Source organism: Ceratotherium simum, chromosome 38, assembly GCF_057802395.1.
Source record: "Ceratotherium simum simum isolate JZ-2026a chromosome 38, ASM5780239v1, whole genome shotgun sequence".
In the NCBI taxonomy this organism is placed as follows: domain Eukaryota; kingdom Metazoa; phylum Chordata; class Mammalia; order Perissodactyla; family Rhinocerotidae; genus Ceratotherium; species Ceratotherium simum.
This window is the reverse complement of record NC_141937.1, coordinates 7,389,691-7,412,473: the sequence shown is the minus strand read 5'-3', so window position 1 is coordinate 7,412,473 and position 22,783 is coordinate 7,389,691. Positions and strand designations below refer to the sequence as shown.

The following is a 22,783-nucleotide window of genomic DNA, read 5'->3' as shown; positions in this document are numbered from 1 at the left end:
AAGCAACTGTTTAATTGACATTCAACTCTTCACAATGTGTACATTTCTATCCTTCTGACCTTGTTTTCCATCTTTGGTTTGCTATTTCTTTTTCCTTCTTTCTTCCTCAACTTATTTTTCTCCTTCTGCTCAGTCTCCTTTCATATCTGCTTTTCCCTACATCTACCAGACTTCCCCAGCAATATCTACAGGCAACCATGAGGAACATTTGGCACAAAAAAGGTGCTAAATCCTTTATTAGTGGTTCCCACCTTCATGGAAGTAGAAGTTGTACTACCAGATTATTTTCATTTAAGAGCTAGTAATTTTTTATTTTAACAATGTTCATATTACTATGGAAATTTTGGCAGACACTGTTCTTTGCATACACAATAGTTATTGATCTCTTTCTTCCCTGCTAACAATTTGTTCAGAATCCAGGTTGAGAGCCTTTCATCTCTTGGTCAAAGATCCTCTGACTCGGAGAATTTATTTTGACTAGTCTCAACTCGTCACAGGAGCCCCACTCCCATTTACAGTGACTAGTTTAGGAGTGTTCATGTGACCGAGTCCTGGACCATGAAAAGCATCAGGAAGGCTGTTGAGGGCTCCTGGGATATATTTTCTTTCCTGATTCCAAGAGAGAAACTCGAAAGGACAAACCACATTTCTGCCCAATATCTTTCTTCCTGTTAGGATTCAGGGGTGATGACGTGACATCTTGAGCTGTGGCAGCTGCGGTCATGAGGTGCTGAGAACACTCTGAAGGACAGAAAGAGTTCCAGCCCTTGACAAAATGATTGAGTTCTAAGTAGAGCCCTCATCCTGCCTACCTCTGGACTTCTCATAAGTAAAAAATAAATGTCCTTACGTTTTAAGTTTCGATTGGTCAGGTTTCCTGTTATTGTAGCTGAATGCATTTCTTTAGAGAGGAGACCATGCTCCATGAATAACTTCACATTTCTGCAGTTAGGGCTTACTGAGAAGAGGTTATTGACAACCAGTGTTAAAGGATGATTGAATGGTAAACACGCCTTGAAAATGAGAGACACTGAATCGTTCCTGAGACGTTTAAAGGCTGATCTCCTCCAAGCCATTCACTTACATTCTAAGGGTAATAAAACCTGTGGACCTTTCTCTCCTTTCTTCAGAGACTATTTGTCTACATTCCTAGACAAAGGTCTCTCTCGTTTCACACACACACACACACACACACACACACACACACACTGGGTTAAAGTAACTCATGTACTTACTTAAATGCATCAAAATTCTGTGTGTGTTTTTCTTGGTGCAAAAGGGGGGAAGATCCTACGGTTTTCATCAGATTCTCAAAGGAGTCAGTAGTCAAAACAAAATAAAACAAAAGAGAAAACAAATTAATCACCAGTGTTTTACGAGGTACTAGAGTGTAAATCTCCACAAGAAAAAAATATTGTCTTATATGTCTTAGGATCTGTAGGGCCTAGCATGGTGTTTGACATTTAGTAATTACTTGACAAAAGCTTGTTAATTAAATAAATAGATAAATGAGTTGTTTTGTCCTTCATCTACACTCTAGGCCTACTGCTTTGGGTGAACAAAAAAAGTATATGACATTTAAATATAAACTCAGAAGCTACATACTCAAAGAAACAGATATATACAAGACAAAATGATTTATTAGCATTAGAGTCTAATAAAGTTCTATATTAAGAAACACATACAATTGTGAGGGAGAGACAAGAAGTATAAATGGAGAGAGAAGGGAGAGATCCATGTGAGCTGTCTACCTAACACATGGACTTACTCACATTAAACATTCATTTTGCATCTAGGCATCTTGAGTTTTAAGAATTTTAATTTGTTTTTTTAGTAACGACAGGCTGGAGTGAAAACTCAAAACATGCTTAAGGTTTTTACATTATGTGAATTCTGTGTAAAATATGATTATTTTTCTCTAATTCATTAGCTCATTTAGCTAATTCATTAGCTTCCATTCCATAGAATGTAATTTTCTTTTTTCAAAAGCCTAAGATAAAAGGTATTTTAGGATACATGCTATCAAATGATGTACAGCGTATAGATTTGTAAACTCTTCTTGTAACAAACTCCTTCCAAGTATCCTTTTTCATTTGGCTGTTGGGTGACAATGGGTATTGTGGATTGAATTGTATCCTCCAAAAAGAGATGTTCAAGCCCTAACCCAGGGTACCTACGAATGTGACCTTAGTTGGACACAGAGTTTTGCAGATGTCATCAAGTTAAGATGAAGTCATTAGGGTGGCCCTAGTCCAATATGACTGTTGTTCCTTTAAGAGAAGAGCCACAGAGAGACACATGGAACATAACGACGTGACAACAGAGGCAGCTATTGGAGTGACGCATCTACAAGCCAAGTTCTGGCAACATCAGAAGCTAAGAGAAAGGCAGAGAACAGGTTCCCCGTGCCCCGCCCCACCAAGGCTTCAGAGAGAGCACAGCCCCGTTGACACCTTGATTTCTGATATTTAGCCTCTAGAACCATGAGACAATAAATTTCTGTTGTTTTAAGGTATCCAAGTTTGTGGTACATTGTTTTGGCAGCCCTGAGAAACTAACACAATGGGCAAGAATGGATATCTTCTGGTGATTCAGATCCTGCTACTGCAATGCTAATTTCTATTTGTCATATATGAAGTCAACACCACCCTGATGGGAGAAGAAGGACTGAAGGAGATCGAATCACAGGATATAGAAGCAGCTGAGAAGAGAAGCTGAGGTGGTTCTTTCACCTTGCAACTGCTATTTAACCTATCAGGAGACTTCTTTTGTGATTTATCTCCAAGAATATTGTTCAGATAAAAATAAGCTTTCTCTAGAGTTGTGTAATTCAAGGGCAAAAAGATTGCCTTCGTTCATTGGAATCATAATTGCCCTAAATTTGGGAGAGGACACCTTGGATATGTCATTTGAAAGTAAGGAAGGCACCAGACCTTCCTTTACACCAGGTAAACTTTCATTAAATTCAACCAGAGCCTGACCTTTAGCAGTTTCCATGCTCCTGTCAGCTTGAATTATTTCATCTGCCTTTGGTGGAGGTGGTGGGAGAGCATGATGAGCTCTCTCTAGTTACCCAATTTTCTATTTCAAATTTGCTCTTCAAAGCCATTCCTTAAAGTCTCTTAAAGTATTTTCTTGAAATTTGGGCTTTTATATGTTCTTGGAAAGGAAATAATAAAATGTTAGTGGTAAGGAGACAGAACAAAATAGGGATTTTCAAATGTTCCCACTAATGTACATCAGTAATGATGAAGGTAAGACCTAAGGGTGCCTTTTTTCTAAACACTTCATAAAAGAAAAGAAAACACCATGTTCCTTTCTTCAACAACTTCTCTAAAATGTACATCATTAACTTGCAATTAATTATATATGGGGTTTCACTTTAATGTAATTTCTTTATTGTTCAGTGCATTTTCTTAGAAAAGCTCTGGATATTGACTTCTTGGACATTCCCCCAGATTTCTGTTTTGAATAGCTTAAGTTTTATTCCACACTTTATTCTTTCATCTCCCTCTCCTCCTCCCCCCTTATAGCTCTCTCGTCCTTGCCCTCAATCAGTCTTATCAGCCAGAGCTACATCCTTTTCCACTCCTAGAAGAAACTTGGCATCCCATCACCCTTTTCTGCATTGTTCTTACTTTTCTGTCCTCATTGATCGGGTGGACTTCTCCTTCCACCCACACCCTCCTGCTCCAAATGCAAGCTAGCTGCGGGTCACCCTGACTCAGTGATTCAGCTGATCACTCCCTCTGCAAGTATCCATTGATCGTGCTCTGTGCCAAGTCCTAGATCACAGTGATACGGAGATAATTTAGGTACAGTCTCTACCCTCCAGGTGTGTCTTTATTGGTATGCCCAGACAGTACTAATCAATTAGTACACTCCATATAAAATATACTCCAGATAACTATGGTTCTGTTGAATTGGCATGCTCATGTTAAGGTAAGATGTCATATTTTCAATACTAACCTCACTTATATACTTTACTCAAGACAAGACATATTTTCTGCATATATGTGTGGGAAGGAAGGAAATTTTCTGACAGGCTAGATGGGACTTTCTGTACCTTAGGCTTTTTAAAAATTGTTGGACCAAGAAATAAGGAGTTTTTTCATATGAATTTACTACCAAGCATGTTAGGACACATAAGGTCTAAGATACTTTATGGAAGATTAATGAAGGCTATCAACCAACTGAGTGGTAAAATGGTTCCTCAAAGCATCACAGCCATGTTGCATCTGGAAGTAGAACACTGAGCAACAACATTTGGTCGGGGAAAGTGACATACAAGTATGTATCGAGAGGCTAATGTGTGTGTAGCTTTGTTCTCAGAGCTGGGGGCAAAGTGATAAATGAAACAAGCTTGCCAAGCTCACATTCTAAGAAGAGGAGGACACAGAGAATAAACAAGCAAATCTAAAAAACTGCAACAACCAGAGAGCGATGAGTGCCATATATAAAGTCAAAATAATAAACTGATGAGATGTGATTCCAATATTACAAAGATCATTCTGGTTTCTAGGTGAAGACATAGGATACATTTTTGAACTTTTAGGGGGAAATCATTTGAATAAGTCTTGAAACAATTTACACTGAATAAACTTTATTTAGACCAACTGAACAAATATGACTTCTGTTTTTTTCCTGAGGAAGATTCACCCGAGCTAAATCTGTGTCAATCTTCCTCTATTTTGCATGTGGGTGGTCACCGCCACAACGTGGCTGCTGATGAGTAGTGTGGTTTTGTGCCTGGGAACCAAACCTGGACATCCAAAGTAGAGCATGCTGAACTTAACCATTAGGCCATGGCGCTGGCCTTCAAATATGACTTTTTTGTGTGTGTGTGAGAAGATCAGCCCTGAGATAACATCCGCCAATGCTCCCCTTAATGCCAATGAAGACTGGCCCCTGGGCTAATATCTGTGCCCATCTTCCTCCACTTTATATGGGACGCCACCACAGCATGGCTTGACAAGCGGTGCATCAGTGCATACCTGGGATCCGAACCGGCGAACCCCGGGCCGCCACAGCGGAGCACGCGCACTTAACCGCTTGCGCCACCGGGCCGGCCCCAAAATATGACTTTTAATAACAGAGCTAGAGGCGTTCCTATAAATGGGCTATTTTTATTATCCCTCCCTGCAATGGAAATGAAGGCCATTCCAGTCCATGGGGATTTGTCCTACGAGGTTGTGTATTGCTGCTCTACCATCCCTCCCAACCGTTCCCTGCCCTCCTGTCCTTCTGTCCTCCTATCTACACAATCAAGTGTATATTACAAATCTCTGGTAAAAAGGAAAACAGAAGTGGCACAGTAAATGTAGTATTTTTCAAGCTTAATGACAGAGAAATCCTTTATTCTTTGAGTATACGTTAATGTTTCTAATCTAGAACTTCTCAGGTCGCTGTTGTGTCATAAAATATAATTTGAAGAATGTAGCACAGATGAACTTCCATTAAACTTATCATTTTTTTGTGCTCAAATTTGTTCTGAAAATTCTAGTGAATGAAACAAAAAAGGAAAAGAAGTAAGTATAAATTTGGAAAGGAAATGAGAAAAATATTATCTAGAAATTATTTTTAAAAATCCAAGAAAATTATCTGAAACCTCAGTAAACTAGGAGAGATGAGAAAAGGAGCTGCTGTGTATAAATTCAATATAGAAAAACCACAACGTTATAGACAAACAGAAAATATGATGAAAAATGAATTCACAGTAGCAATAAAAATACAAAATGCCTAGAAAAACTTTAACAGGAAATGGGCAGATCTTAAGTTAATAACAACAACGAAAATAGCAAGAACAACACAGAAAACCTTACTGAGCAGCAAAAGATGACATATATGATCATATATCATATTCCTGAGTTGAAATGCAATTCCATAAAGATTTTAGTCTTCTGAAAAATATTTTATACTTGTACATAATTCTTATCAACTCTCATTATTATTTTGGAAACCTGGCAAAATGGATGCAAAGTAAAAATTAATAAGGACTTTATGTAAAAGTTTTAAAGTTCTGTATAAAAAAGAGCATAGACCAAGTTAACCATATTAAAAGGAAAAAAGTAAACCAAAAATTTTTAAATATTTGATAAAGACTTTCTATCCTAAATATATAAAGAGCTTCCATAAATCAACAAAAGGGACGAATACCCACTATGGATGAGGGTTAAGGACAAGAACAGGTAATTTGCTACAGAAGAAATACAAATGTCCAATGTTTATCTTCAATACGGTATTCAGGTTCATGGTTCATGTGAACAATAACGAATTACACCAAACTATTCCAGTAAAGATAATATTGACACACACCAAATTAGCTAATCCAGATATTATTATACCACATTAACATTTTGTGTTAGGAGATGAGAAAAGACATATTTTAATTATAATAATCAATAGTATAATTATTTTTAATTTCAGAATTTATCTATTATGTACAAGGTATTGACACTGAACTACTCACCAGAAGTCAACAGTAAAACAGTATATTAAAAGTTGTAACTTAGAAAATAGTAATCTATATCCCTGAAAAAGCTAATGCATTTTCAAAAGTAAAGAAATGGCCAAGTTCACCTAATTAGGAAAATGACATTTCTTTCCTTCCTTCCCCTTTTCCCTTCCTCTCTCACTCCCTCTTCTCAGCATACATTGTTAAAACCACTAAGTCATAATTTTACAGGTCAGGGCGAAAAATAGAATAATTCAGAAGCACTATCTCCCAATCCCTAGATAAAAAGACTAAATCAAACTCCTATTAAAAAATTAATTGCAGTTACCCTTGGGAATCAGTATTTCTATTATTCATTCATAATTCAGTAGTGTTCTCTTAACGACAATTCCTAAACGGCAATTTACAACAAAATCCTCCTATACTGAATGAATCTTTAAAATCTTCATTGGTTAGACTGGGTCTCAAATTACTCAATATCACATTTCTCAGCACTTACCATTTGATTTCATATTGAAAATATCTGTTTTTCTACTTAGTTTAAGGAACATAAGAGAAGCTGAAACAAAAAAGTAGAATGGATTTTACAGTCATCATTATTTAAAACAGGATGTATTTGGCAAAACTACAAGCTTTGATTTTTCTAATAAAGTGCTTATAATGTTATATTTAAATATCAAAAGAAGCTAATCCAATAGGAATGTCCCTTTTTTTAAATTATTATTATTTTAAACTTTTTTGTTTATTGTGGTAACATTGGTTTATAATAGTGTATAAATTTCAGGTGTACATAATTATACTTCTGTTTCTGCATGGATTACATCATGTTCTCATGTTCACCACTCAAATACTAATTACAATCCATCACCACACACATGTGCCTAATTATCCCTTTCGCCCTCCTCCCTCCTCCCTTCCCCTCTGGTAACCACCAATCCAATCTCTGTCTCTATGTGTTTGTTTGTTGTTGTTATTATCTACTACTTAATGAAGTGAGATCATATGGTATTTGACCTTCTCCCTCTGACTTATTTCACTTTGCATAATACCCTCAATGTCCATCCATGTTGTCACAAATGGCTGGATTTCATCGTTTCTTATGGCTGAGTAGTATTCCATTGTGTATATATACCACATCTTCTTTATCCATTCGTCCCTTGATGGGCACTTAGGTTGCTTCCAAGTCTTGGTTATTGTGAATAACGCTGCAGTGAACACAGGGGTGCATGTATCTTTACGCATTGGTGTTTTCATGTTCTTTGGATAAATACCCAGCAGTGGAATAGCTGGATCATATGGTAGTTCTATCCTTAATTTTTTGAGGAATCTCCATACTGTTTTCCATAGTGGCTGCACCAGTTTGCACTCCCACCAGCAGTGTGTGCGATTTCCCTTCTCTCCACATCCTCTCCAACACTTGTTGTTTCCTGTCTTATTAATTATAGCCATTCTGATGGGCGTGAGGTGATGTCTCATTGTAGTTTTGATTTGCATTTCCCTGATAGTTAAAATGATGTTGAACATCTTTTCATGTGCCTGTTGGCCATCTGTATATCTTCTTTGGAGAAATGTCTGTTCAGGTCTTTAGCCCATTTTTTAAGTGGGTTATTAGTTTTATTGTTGTTGAGATGCATGAGTTCTTTACATATTTTGGAGATTAACCCCATATCAGATGTATGGTTTGCAAATATCTTCTCCCAATTGTTAGGTTGTCTTTTTGTTTTGTTGATGGTTTCCTTAGCTGTGCAGAAGCTTTTTAGTTTGACATAGTCCCATTTGTTTATTTTTTCTATTGTTTCTCTTGCTGGGTCAGACATGGTGCTTGACAATATGTTGCTAAGACCCATGTCGAAGAGCGTACTGCCTATGTTTTCGTCTAGAAATTTCATAGTTTCAGGTCTTACATTCAAGTCTTTAATCCATTTTGAGTTAATTTTTGTGTACGGTGTAAGGTAATGGTCTGTTTCATTTTTTTGCACGTGGCTGTCCAGTTTTCCCAGCACCATTTGTTGAAGAGACTTTTCTTTCTCCGTTGTATGCTCTTGGCTCCTTTGACGAAGATTAGCTGTCCATACACGTGTGGGTTTATTTCTGGGCTTTCGATTCTATTCCATTGATCTGTGTGTCTGTTTTTGTGCCAGTACCATGCTGTTTTGGTTACTATAGCTTTGTAGTATATTTTGAAATCAGGGAGTGTGATACCTCCAGCTTTGTTCTTTTTTCTCAGGATTCCTTTAGCTATTCGGGGTCTTTTGCTGTTCCACATAAATTTTAGGATTCTTTGTTCTATTTCTATGAAAAATGTTGTTGGAACTTTGATAGGGATTGCATTGAATCTATAGATTGCTTTAGGAAGTATGGACATCTTAACTATGTTAATTCTTCCAATCCAAGAGCACGGAATATCTTTCCATTTCTTTGTGTCTTCTTCCATTTCTTTCAGCAATGTTTTACAGTTTTCAGTGTACAGATCTTTCACCCCTTTAGTTAAGTTTATTTCTAGGTATTTTATTCTTTTTGTTGCAATTGTAAATGGGATTATAGTCTTAATTTCTCTTTCTGCTACTTTGTTGTTAGTGTATAGAAATGCAACTGATTTTTGTATGTTGATTTTGTATCCCGCAACTTTACTGTATTCGTTTATTACTTCTAAAAGTGTTTTGGCGGATTCTTTTGGGTTTTCTATATATAAAATCATGTCATCTGCAAATAATGACAGTTTCACTTCTTCCTTTCCAATTTGGATCCCTTTTATTTCTTTCTCTTGCCTGATTGCTCTGGCTAGGACTTCCAGTACTATGTTAAATAGGAGTGGTGAGTGTGGGCATCCTTGTCTGGTTCCTGTTCTTAGAGGGATAGTTTTCAGTTTTTCACTATTGAGGATGATATCAGCTGTGGGTTTGTCATATATGGCCTTTATTATGTTGAGGTACATTCCTTATATACCCATGTTATTCAGAGTTTTTATCATAAATGGATGCTGTATCTTGTCAAATGCTTTCTCTGCATCTATTGAGATGATCATGTGATTGTTATTTTTCATTTTATTAATGTGGTGTATCACATTGATTGATTCGCGAATGTTGAACCATCCCTGCATCCCTGGAATAAATCCCACCTGATCATGGTGTATAATCTTTTAAATGTATTGTTGTATGTGATTTGCTAGCATTTTTGCATTGATGTTCATCAGTGATATTGGCCTGTAATTTTCTTTTTTTGTGTTGTCTTTATCTGATTTTGGTATCAGGGTAATGTTGGCTTCATAGAATGAGTTAGGGAGCTTCCTTACCTCCTCAATTGTTTGGAAGAGTTTGAGAAGGATAAGTATTAAGTCTTTGAATGTTTGATAGAATTCACCAGGGAAGCCATCTGGTCCTGGTCTTTTATTTTGGGGGAGGTTTTTGATTACCATTTCAATCTCCTTACTGGTGATCGGTCTATTCAAATTCTCTATTTCTTCTTGATCCAGTTTTGGAAGGTTGCATGATTCTAAGAATTTATCTATTTCTTCCAGATTGTTGAATTGGTTGGCATATAGCTTTTCATAGTATTCTCTTATAATCTTTTGTGTTTCTGAGGTGTCCGTTGTAATTTCTCCGCTTTCATTTCTGATTTTACTTATTTGAGCCTTCTCTCTTTTTTTCTTGGTGAGTCTAGCTAAAGGTTTGTCAATTTTGTTTATCTTTTCAATGAACCAGCTCTTGGTTTTATTAATTTTTTCTATTATTTTTTTAGTCTCTATTTCATTTATTTCTGCTCTGATTTTTATTTCGCTTCTTCTACTGATTTTGGGCTTTGTTTGTTCTTCTTTTTCCAGTTCCTTTAGGTGCATTGTTAGATTGCTTATTTGAGATTTTTCTTGTTTGTTGAGATAGGCCTGTATCGCTATAAACTTCCCTCTTAGAACTGCTTTTGCTGTATCCCATAAATTCTGGCATGTTGTATTTTCGTTTTCATTTGTCTCCAGGTAGTTTTTGATTTCTCCTTTGATTTCTTCATCGACCCAATCATTGCTCAGTAGCATTTTTTTTAATCTCAAAATATTTGTGGCTTTTCTGATTTTCTTCCTATAGTTGATTTCTAGTTTCACACTGTTGTGGTCAGAAAAGATGCTTGGTATTATTTCAATCTTCTTAAATTTATGGAGACTTGTTTTGTGGCCTAATCTGTGATCAATCCTGGAGAATGTTCCATGTGCATTTGAAAAGAACGTGTATTCTTCAATTTTTGGATGGAACATTCTGTATATATCTACTAGGTCCATCTGTTCTAGTGTATCATTTAAGGCCAATGTTTCCTTATTGATCTTCTGTTTGGATGATCTATCCGCTGGTGTAAGTGGAGTGTTAAAGTCCCCTACTATTATTGTGTTACTGTCTATTTCTCTTTTTATGTCTGTTAATAATTGCTTTATATATTCAGGTGCTCCTACATTGGGTACATAGATATTTACAAGTGTTATATCCTCTTGTTGGATTGTTTCCTTGATCATTACGTAATGCCCTACTTTATCTCTTTTTATAGTTTTTGTTTTAAAGTCTATTTTGTCTGATATGAGTATTGCTAACCCAGCCTTCTTTTTATTGCCATTTGCGTGGAGTATCTTTTTCCATCCCTTCACTTTTAGTTTGTGAGTGTCTTTAAGGCTGAAGTGTGTCTCTTGTATGCAGAAGCTAATCCAATATGAAGTAAAATAATTCACATTACTTGCCACCTCTGAGTGGCTGACTAAATCTGTTATCCAATCACCATATTTATTTATTTATTTATTTTGGTGAGGAAGATTAGCCCTGAGCTAACATCTGTTGCCAATCCTCTTTTTTTGCTGAGGAAGATTGGCCCTGGGCTAACATCTGTGTCCATCTTCTTCTACTTTATATGTCGGATGCCTGCCACAGCATGATAAGTGATGCATAGGTCTGTGCCTGGGATCTGAACCTGTGAACCCCAGGCCACCAGAAGTGGAGCATGCGAACTTAACCACTACACCACCGGGCCAGCCCCTCAATCACCATATTTTGATCTAAGTGTTTTTGAGGGGATCTATCTATCTAACTATGTAATTTGTTAACTACTTCCCAAAGTAACTGTTCAGACACAATTGAAATTTATGCTATTTCCTAAGTATTAAAAGTGCATTTTTACATCAATTTTGCAAGCTATAGAAAAGACTGCTCATACAAATAATTTGCTACAATAAAACTGAATGCAAGTGAAATTCAATACTGGCTTGCCTTCCAGGAGCTTTAGCATCTTTTATATGATTTATTGAGAGTATGAAAGTGTTCATTCATTTGGACTTAAGTTCTGTTTGTTGCTCAGGTCCCATTAGACATGCCATATTTCCATAGAAAATGTTAACACTGAGTTGTCCCTTATGGAATATTTTAGTGTAAGACAGAAATGTCAAGGTTAGAATTACTAAAAGATTTGCTCTCTGCAGATTTCTGGACTGTAAATAATCCGCTATCTCCAGCATCAAGTTATTGCTCAAAAAATAAGATTTATTTCTCCACGCTCACAAATTTTGCATAAGTTTTATTTCTTTCATTTAACACTTAGATCTACATTTTCAGCATTTTAAGAATGTACTGTTAACTTGTTATGCCTATCGTAATGAAGTTCAACAAATGAATGATTATTATTAGCAAACCAGGGACTCTAGAAAATATAAACAAGATATAATCCTTGCCTCAAAGAGCCCATAGCCTAGATGAGGAGATATGTTAACAAACATAATAAAAGGCAGAATGATAACAGTGATAATAAAAACTTTTGTTTATAAAGGTCTACAGTTTTCAAATCTCTTTACACACATTACTTCACTTGATCTGCACAAGAAACATTCAAGGTAGACCAGATAGACCAAATCATCCTTAGTTTAGAAGTGAGGAAAATGAGGATCAGAGCATTTGGGGCGGGGGGGTGATCTACATTTATAAGTATAGTGCCAACAGTGTTAAATTGCCAATTCTTTCCTTGACACCATATTGCCTAGCTTCTACTTCATTCACTGTTCCCTCTGTGTTCTGAAATTTTGTTGACATCTCTCATTTGACTTATCTCCTCTCTCAAACTCTTTGTTCTATACTCTTTTTATTCCTTCAGTGTCATTTTGGTGGGGTTTGGGGAGATAGCAGATACAAACGCATGGAACTTCTTTAGGAACCAATGTGGAATAAAATTATTTCTAGCCATAAGCTCTGGGAATGTCTTATGGAGGAAACCAACTTTGACCTGGGCCTTTAAAAATGAATAAGACAAGGTGGGCCACAGAGCTGAAAGGGATACTCAAGAGAGACGCAAAATGGGAGACTTTTAAACCTACATAATAAGCTATATTAACATTGCCTTTCTTTTTTTCACAGTGTTGAAAGCAACAGGAAGCCCAATACTTGAAACTAGGAACTGTAGAAGTTTCCACAAACTAAACAAGCTTTCAAAACACAGAGACAATAAAGACCATTTTGTTAGAGACAAACTTTGAGCATTCAGCTTGAGCAGGTTTTCAAAGTGGGATTTATAAAGCTGCATCCAGGAAGAGGTGATATTTACATAACACAAATGGAAAGGCTCCACCAAAGCAATAAGGATGGGGGGCCGAACAGCAACTCAGCCTCCAATTTACTCTGCTAACAACTCCCTAGGCCAACGTCTAGCTCTAGGGGCAAAACAGGTGGACAGAATTGAAGTCAAATGGAGTTTATTCAACTGGAGGAAGCTCTTACAGTGCAGCTGTTCACACTCACTCCACAGACTTGGTCCTGTATAAAATGGACTTTTGTTTCTAAAGTCTACACAGTTTTCAAATCTCTTTACACATGTTGCTTCACTTGATCTGCACAAGAAACATTCAAGGTACACCAGATAGACCAAATCATCCATAGCTTAGAATGAGGAAATGAAGATCAGAGCGTTCAGAGGTGGATCCATATTTATAAGGGTAGAGATAAGAGTGTGTTTCTGAATGCAGAGTTTTGGGTTATAATCTGGACAATGCATAAGAGACATCAGAAAGGGATTTCTTTGATACTGAGACCAGTACTCTTAGACTAGATTTTTCTCTCTTTGTCTGATAAAAATATAACTTTTAAAACTGCCATAAAACAGACTTAAATTTATATGCCACCTTACTTGGATGCTAGAGTAACATAATTGAGTTCCTCAAAATCAACTATTTCTGCATTCTCACACTATTTCTATGAAGAAAATTTTCAGATAAAACTGTGAGAGGTGGATTAGTGTACCATCTACTCCCTTTAAAAGTGAGACTTTCATATTAGATGATTAAGCATCTGTAGAAAAATGCATTAAAATTCAATAGTTTACTTTCTTCTGTGAAAAAAGCATATGTAAGCATGTATGTGTGTATACATGTATATAAATGTACGTATGTATATGTCATGTGTATTTTATACACATACACACATGCACATATACCCTCTATAGTAGTGGTGTCCATGTCAGACAGATTTTTCAAGGTGGTAGTAAATGGTGGGCAAGAGGTTACCCTCTCCAGGGAAGAATGTCAAACAGAAATTACAACCTTTTGATGAGTGGTATGGTGGAGAGAAAGGGTCCTATGGAATCAGGCAGAAAAGAAAAGGGGGATTTTTAGGAAGGTGCAGACACATGTGCAAAGATCGCAAGCCAAGAGATCTCCAGTGGAACCACAATTTCTTTAATGAGCCTAGACCTTAATGCACCTGTCATAGTTGGGGGGGAGCAATGGGGGTAAGAGAAGATGAAGAAAGGTCTTTTATGTAAAGAAGTGTTTTCTATTTATGAAAAAGTCCTTGAATTTTATCCTAAAGGCCTGGGGGAGCCATAAAATCATTTTAAGGAGAGTGACATCAATTCCTATTTTAGAGTCACGACTGCAGGATCAGTGTGAAAAACAGGCTGTTGCTGGGAGATCAGTTCAGAAGCTGCTCCACATTCTTGGTGAGGATGTGAACATCCACTGAAGATACTGCAGAAGGAAGGGATATTGGGATACGCGTCTAAGAGCTAATCAGTAGGTGGCATTGACAAGACTTGGTGACTAACTGGATGGCGTGGGAGGAGTCTGGGATGACTTCAGGGTTTCCATCTTTGACCAAGGAGGAATGGTGCCATTCACTGAAAAAAGAAATTCAGGTCTTCTAGTCCCATGTGGCAGATTGAACAAATGTCTCTAAATCTCCTGCCTCCACAAAATGACACTGAAAGAGGGAATAAATCCACAACTACAAAGAATTTGAAAGAGGAGGCAAACACAGAGGAGAGATGTCAATCAAACTGTAGAACACAGATGGAAGAGTGGAAAACTACTTAGCAGAGTAGAGAAAGCTGAAATCTAACTGTTTGCAGTAAGGAAAATCAATAAGAAACAAGCCTATTCATGCTGCTGGAGCTCAGGAAGGTCCAGGAACTGGAAACATCAGGTATCCATGAAATTCAGAGTGAAGGAAGGGGCAGAATGAGAACAAGTGCTTGAAAATCTAATCTAATGAGCCATTAGATTACAGGATCCTAACCCCAGCCTCTGAAGCCAGGCAACCACCCCTCCTGACCCAGGCTGAAGATAGGTTTATTTTCCAAAGAAGTTGATGTCGAGGGGATCTAGACTCAGGTCACCTGGCACAGCTCAGAAGGAGACGAGAGGCTACACTGAAATCAGGAGAATTACATGAATGGCTCCATGTTGACTGGGTGATACCTGAACCCCTTTCCCCTGCCTGGGTCCCAGACTGACGACATCTGGAGAGAATACAACCCTCATCTCCCTGCCACCTGGCAGGAAATTATCTATAGTTTCTCTTTGGACAAATTGACTAGTCCTCTCACCCCCAAAATATTCTGATATTTGGCTGTGCCCCCCATTGTGTTCACTGCTCTACCAGCCTAGAGGGAAACCCAGTGTTTAATAAGCCCCACTCCTGCAGAGTTTCCAATACGTCTTAATGCTTTTTTTAAAAATGTGAATGAAGAGCAAAGGAAAGTCAAGATATCTGAAAGAAAACCTTCAAAAATGAAAAATAAGAGATGAAAATAAAATGAAAAGGAAACAGAGAAAATTTAGGAAAGAGTAGGGGAAAAAAACACCAAAAACAAACAAACAAAACATCTAACTATAATCAATATCCTTGAAGAGATAAGATGATGCTTAAAGAAAAAATATTTAGAGTACAAAGAAGAGGTCTTAAATATTAAAATCGTGGTGGCAGAAAAAATTAAAAATTCAATCAATTTGGAAAACAAGTTTGGGGAAATCTCTCAGAAAGTAGAGTAAAGCGGTAAAAGAATGGAAAATAGGAGATGGAAGATTTAAAGAAAGAGAAAATTTTAAAAAATACCGAAGAGAAAGTTATCAAAGGCTTAAATAGAAAAACATTTCCCAGACCTGAAGGACACGAGTTTCCAGATTCAAAGAGCCTGCTCTATAAACGGGCCCAACACAACGCAGGAGGAAGACCCCAACCAAGGAAGGCCATCAGCTGTGAGCATGATGGTGAGGACAAGCGTGCACACACAAGCGAGCAGGAATCAGAACGGCTTCAGACTTCAGCAACAAATCCTGAAAGCTTGAAAAGGATGACTTCAACATTCCGAAGGAAAATAATTTCTTACCTAGGTCTCCATATTCCCAAACTACTGACCAGGTGTAGGAGAAGAGAGAGCAAATCAATAAGAGGAAACATGAGAGTCAGGAAAAAGTGGCTAGTCAAGCCAGGAAAGAGTCAGAGGGTTCCCAGGAGGAGCGGGAGGAGAGGTCCAAAGAGATGGCTCTGCTGAGTGTCCTGACGGCTCGGGAGAGGGGGCTCCAGAATGCAGGTCTCCACTGGAAAAATGGGGGAGACTGAAACCTGATGTTTTCTTGACCATATTAAGAGATTTACAATTCTGTTAGGAAGTTTGGGGCTGAACTAACGACAAGTACATAGAAAACCAAGCAAACAAACAAAAAACCAAGTCAGTCACTAAATCCAAGAACAACAAAATAATTGTATAAGAAAGGTAAATATAGCCCTCTACCCTGAACAATGCTTTCATATATTAGGAAAATGAAGGGAGAGGATGTATGTGTGTGTGTGTATGTGTGTGTGTGTGTGTGTGTGTGTGTGTACAGAATAAAAGCATTACGCCTTGTCTTTCACAGTAAAAATTTAGTAGATAGCAATTAAAATGAAAGAAAAGAGGAAATGGCACTATAATCACACTATGTGGAATCTTTTATTTTAAAAGGTTTACCTTAAGATTTACCTTAGGATCTTTCATTGATTTTTTTTTTAATTGCTAAAATTAGGATGCATCTTACAATTATTGTCATCCAGGTGGCAATTTTGTTACCATTGTCATTGCTTGCACATGCTCATCAAAGCTTACAGAACAGCTGACAGTAGCTTAGAAGAAAATCCGAAAGACAGGAGTTGATCACTCTTAAAAGAAATGCTGCATCTTCAATGTTCTTCATCATTCAGAGGATACAATCGCTTGGAAAAACATGGTGCAACCATAATTCTGAGATGAAAAGCGATTTAGGAGATCTGGGTTCTGAATGTGAAGAAGTGTTAGAAATATCTTTATCTATTCTGCTTTTAATCTTTAAATACATGTACAGGGGGGATAAACAATGAAAAGTGTTTCATAGATCTCTAAGAGCACATTTGATAAGTATAAAATAAAAATCTGAGAAATTTCAAGTGATTAAAAACATCTTTCATAGTTAATTGACAGTGTTTTTTTTATTTTTTTCTTGGTGGTAAATAAAATGATATTGGTTTTTAAATCAATAGCATCTTAGTAAATACTTGGTGAAACTGTGGAAGAGCAAAAAGTGATTCTGCAGGATAAGGGAAGTGGGTGGTTTGGGCTATTTAACACTTTAAACTACAAACAAATATTTCTTCAATAAAATATCGAAATTAAATAACAAAAAAGCATATAGGAGAAGGGGTTTGGAGTGGACGGACTGGCAAAATTGAGCCAGGCCTGAGGTTTTAGATATGTTGAATTTCTTTTAAAAAGGTATGTTTTGCCTTGTTCCACCAAAATAAACGAGTAAATAAATAAATAAATAAATCTGAGAAAACATTGAAAGTGAAGGTTCTGTGAGATCTACTCAAACGGCAGAGAGCTACTAAAAAGCAGGCTTCATGTGTGTGGCGCTCTAGGGAGAGGTCTGAGCTGGTCGAACTGCAGGTAACAGTTCTGGTATTGATGGACCACCATTGCCACTGAGGTCCCCCAACATGCAAAATCATAATGCTTTTAAAACAGCTTCAAAAATAGACAACTTGTTTGGGATTATTAGAAATCAGGGACTGTTCCCCATATGTTTAGAAGGAAAAGTTGATACATTTCTTAAGATCAGCATTTGATTCAACAAAATGAGCAAAAAAAAAAGGTGTTTTTTATATGAGGCAATGACTCATAACGTGGGATTATTTTAAATCATTATCATTACTCATATTATTAGACAATAGTGAATTTATTATGTGCAAAGCACTATGCTCAGGACTTAAACTTAGTTATTTTATTAAATCATCCCAGCAGCCCAGAGGAATAATTACTAATACTACATTATGTGACAAGGAAGGGAAGAGGGTGAAGCCACTTGCCCAGTCACCGCCTGAGCTGGTTTGTGGTGGGGAGCGGTTCTACCTCTAGAGGCAAGTCTGTGCACAAGGATGCTGGAGCACTGCTTCTCTATGCTTCTCATTTTCTAGACTCTCTTTGCTAAGATCCTTTCAAATCTTAGCACTGCCAAAATACATATGTCTAAAAATTGTAGGCAAAATAGATAGCAGAGTAGGTATTTAATAAATCCTTGTTGATTGATCAACTATTTAATTTATTCATTATATATAAATAGATTTAAGAACATATACATGTTCTCAAATATATATATTAATTAATTAATATATAGTTAAGGACTTTCTGTGTAAGAACCTCTACACGCCAGGCACCGTGTGGAGTGCTGGGGATAGGGCAGTGAATAAGAGAAAAAAAAAAACACACAAAACAACAAATAATTTCATTTCACTTGATAGTAAGTGCTGTAAGAAATAAAATGGAGATAGGGAATAATCAAGGAAGGTGAGGGCTGCCCCAGCCAGGAGATCCATGGAAGGTAATCAGGCCTCAGCCCTGCACAAGTTCTGGGGCAAAACCGTCAGCTGTGCAAGATGTCTGGGGATAGATGATTCCAGGCGTGGTCAGAGCTGTGCAGAGCAGAGTTACCCAGGGCTGACCCAAGGTGCTCTTCAGAAAGGAGGTCCACGTGGCTGGAGGTTGTGACAGCAAAGGGGAGGGTCACAAGGTGTCACCAAAGAGGTAGAGAGGGACCAGCTAGATCAAGCATGGGGTTTTCTAGACTGAGTTTGGATTTTATTCTAATTATAATTCTAATTATAAAGGGCAGCCTCTGGAGCATTTTGAGGGTAGGGATCGAATCTGATTTACAGCTTAAAACTACTGATACACTAAAATGGGAGCTTAAAGTCATGTTTTCACGGGTAAAACAATCCAAATACAGTTGCTACAATAATTTTTGACTGGTTTACAACTCGGTTAACCCCAGTGAATAACTGAGTACATAAAATCTGTTAATTAAGAGTGTTAATAAAGACATGATGGAAAGATGGTCAATGTAATGGCAAGGCATAGAAATGATGAGAATCTGAGTACGCCTGCACAAAGCCAGCATGAGCCGCACCCAAAATACCCGAGGCTGAAACATTACTCTCCCACAGTATTAGTTTTCTATTGCTGCTGTAACAAATCATTACCAAAACAGCTTCAAACAATACCCATTTGTTATCTCAGTTTCCGTGGGTCAGAAGTCCTGCTGCAGCCTGGCTTGGCTGCTTCTCCGCTGGGAGTCCCACAGGCCAAAATGTGAGTCCCGCATTTCTTTCTGGAGGCTCTGGGGAAGAATCTACTTTCAAGATCATTCAAGGTGCAGGCAGATTTCAGTTCTGGGGCTGTAGGACTGAGATCTCTGTTTCCTTGCCGGCTGTCAGCCGGGGGTCCTTCTCAGTTTCCAGGGGCACCTGTGTCCAGGCTCAGGTCTCTCTTCAAAGCCAGCAATGGTGACTCGGATGAGTCTCATGTTTCTGTTCTGTCTGACCCCTCATGCTGTCCCAACTCTCTCTCCTTTCCTCCTCCGCCACATCTCTCTAGCTCCAGGTGGAGAAATGTCTCTGCTTTTAACGGCTCTGGTGATAATACAGATTGGGCCCACCTGGAAAATTCAGCATCCTCTTCCTACTGTAAGGCTGTCACCTTTATGGCAGTAGCTGGATGAGTGTTGGATTGAATAACCAGGGCACAGAATCTTGGGGGAACCTCTTCACAATTCCACCTACCACCCTGAATATTCTTACTGATGGAGATATTACATTAAAAAATTTTTAAATAATAAAACCAACCCACTGAGGACCAAAGAGGGCTCTGTTAAGCAACTCCACAACAATGGCAACGGTAAGAAACAAATTTGAGAGAAACAAATATTTTAAACAAAGCTACAAACGGCTTGAGAAGAGCTTTTATCATGAAAAACCTTGTGTTCATAGCTATATGCACAAATGTACGCATTGTAATATATTGGTTACTCTTAAGATATAACTCTACTACAAAGAGTATAGTAATGTTTAGTTAGAGGTACACTACCACTTCAAATCTAGACTACATTTTGATTATATTTCTAAATATTCCTGGAATTTTAGATGTCTGAGACTTTTTTAGGTATTTTATACAGACATTTAAATAATTGATATTGTTTCATATATGTGTATAAAACTAAGTTATTAAAAACACACACACCACAGGTATAAAATTGTACAACAATGTCTCAGGTGTTAAGATACAATGGGAATGTCAAGCTTTATAAAAACAAATCTATTTGGTGTCACTAACAGATGAGATTGTGACAGCTGGCAAAAATCAAACACCATTTACAGAATTTCAAACAAAATCCTCACTTAACATCACTTTCCCTCCCCCACCCTTAATCAATCTCAAAATGTCAAGTTGCAGTCAGGGCCTGCTGTTATCTCAGAGGTGGATGATCTCGTTAGCTTCACAGGATTTTCTTCTCCTCACCCTGTGACAGTAACAGGAGTTTCTTAATTCTACCTTTTGGGGAAGGAAGGCAGACAGAAAGAGAGAGATAACTGGGTGAAACTGTATATTTCCAAGAGAGGCTAAAGTCTGATTAGGTCCTCAGAAAAATGAAGATGGAAAAATAAATGTTTATCATAATGAAATAATAAGTGTATATGTAGAGATGAGTGTTTGAACAGCTAGATGTATTTTGTGATATTTTTTGTGTTATGTTCCATTCTGGGCTGCCTTGCTGTTGTCCTCACGCTGAATCCTCCCTGCCCACCCCCCACACTTTAAAAATAACCCCAAAGCCCATTATTAAGGACAGATGAGAAGCTGATGGAAATCTAGAGAGATTAAAAATATTTTTATTTCAATGAGTTCTAAATACCTGGTCTAGGAGAATATCCAGGGGATAAATATGTTAATAACATATTAATATTAATTATTCACTAATATATTGTCATTATATTATATAATATACTACATAATTGATATATTATTATTGATTATGTGAAGTAATTAACATAACAGATTAACATTAATATGTAACACATATGTTAATAACATATATTTCCCCCAGATATTTTCCTAGATCAGCTATTTAGAACTTAGTGAAATAAAAATAATTTTAATTACAGATTTCCACCAACTTTTCATTTGTCCTTAATAATGGGCTTTGGGGTTATAGCATAAAACTCAGATCCAAATTTTAGCTAGAAGAAAAGAGTAGACGATGATTTAATAGAAAAATGAATCAGGATACCTGAATGATCACTAACCCACAAATTTGTCGAACTGCATAAATATAACCGCCACTGCTGACAAATAAAAGCCAGCACAAGGATATGGCAGCTGTGTTGGCTGGCCCACGGACCCTCACTCCAGCCCCTATGTCTAGTCTTCATTCAGCAAAGGGGTGGGGTTGGCGGGCACGTGACACAATCGTGGACAATGAGACTGAGCAGATGTCTACAGTGGGTCTCTAAGATATCTTTCACTTTCCTGATAGAGGGGCCACAACTTCCCCTTCCCTCTACTCCTGCATGAAGTGGGAGCTGATGGCTGGAGTGGCGATAGCCTTGATCTGACTGTGAGACAAAGGTGGAGGAATGGCAGGGGTGCCTGCCCTGACATAAGAACGTGAACCAATGCCAGGAACCCTTTACCCTTGACCATCTTGGGATGTGAGAAAACCATCCTCCACTTGTGTAAGCATCTGTAGTTGGGTTTTCTACTGTGTACAGCCTCAAATAGCTCTAACAGATATACTCTGGTCTTGCCCAGGACTACCTCTGGCTCTCTTTTCTTTGTCTTTCTCCCTGCTCCTATCTTCTGAGCCCTCCTGTCTATCCCTTGCTTCATGGACTGACTTTGCTACACTGCTGGTATCTCTCGTGGCTTGTCAACTAGTCCAGATTCCCTTTCCTGCTTTCCTGCCTCCAGCTCCCCCACAACTCATAGCTCTGTGTGCTTCCTTGATTCGGTGGCCTTTGCAGCTTGTAGCAAAAGGTTCTCCCTGTGGGAAAGCAATGCAACACATCAGGTTTGTCCCAGGCTCTTCCCTCTAGGGGAGGGAACAGGACTGATCCTATCCCTTTAAACTTTAAACACTGTTGAACTTTTGCAGGGAAAATTAGTGCATGAAGCAGCGTGCACGTCCTGTCCTTTTTCAATGCATTCTTTTTGTACTCAAATATTTTTAGTAGTTCATTGGCAAATCAGAAAAATGCTGATGAGACCAAAATTCACTTGCATCATTATTAGAAATCTATATTTCCTCAAAGCTTTTAAATATGTTCATGAAGATTTTAGAATAAATTACCTTAAAACCAGCATTTCTGTTTCAGGGGACAGGAACGTGCATATTTTGTAGTTACTGCAGAGTCTTCAAGGAGAAATGTAACGATAAACTTTAGTATGGTGACTAAATGGTATCTATATTTTTTCTTGTTTCTGTTTCACAATGTTTTCATCACAAAGAGTTGGAACAAATTAATAGATTATACAATGGTTTTGAGGCATAAATACGTTTTACACAGGGAATTTTATGGGATGTTATGACTGAGTTAAAATTCTAGGAAGCCAGTGAAAGAACTGCCAATAGAAAGTTCTTTTTGTTAAACTGTATGTTCATTAATAAATGCTTCAATTTATTTATAAATAAATTACAATTAAAAAAAGAACTGTGAGAAAGTGAAATCCTTAAGATTCCCCTAAACCTTATCAAAATGT

General features: G+C 37.5%; 1 protein-coding gene across 1 annotated transcript in view; it reads right to left on the bottom strand.

Moving 5' to 3' along the window:
- PRKN (parkin RBR E3 ubiquitin protein ligase) overlaps positions 1 to 22,783 on the bottom strand; it is a 1,259,401-nt gene that overhangs the window by 248,211 nt on the left and 988,407 nt on the right. The gene's annotated exons all lie outside the window — the stretch shown is intronic.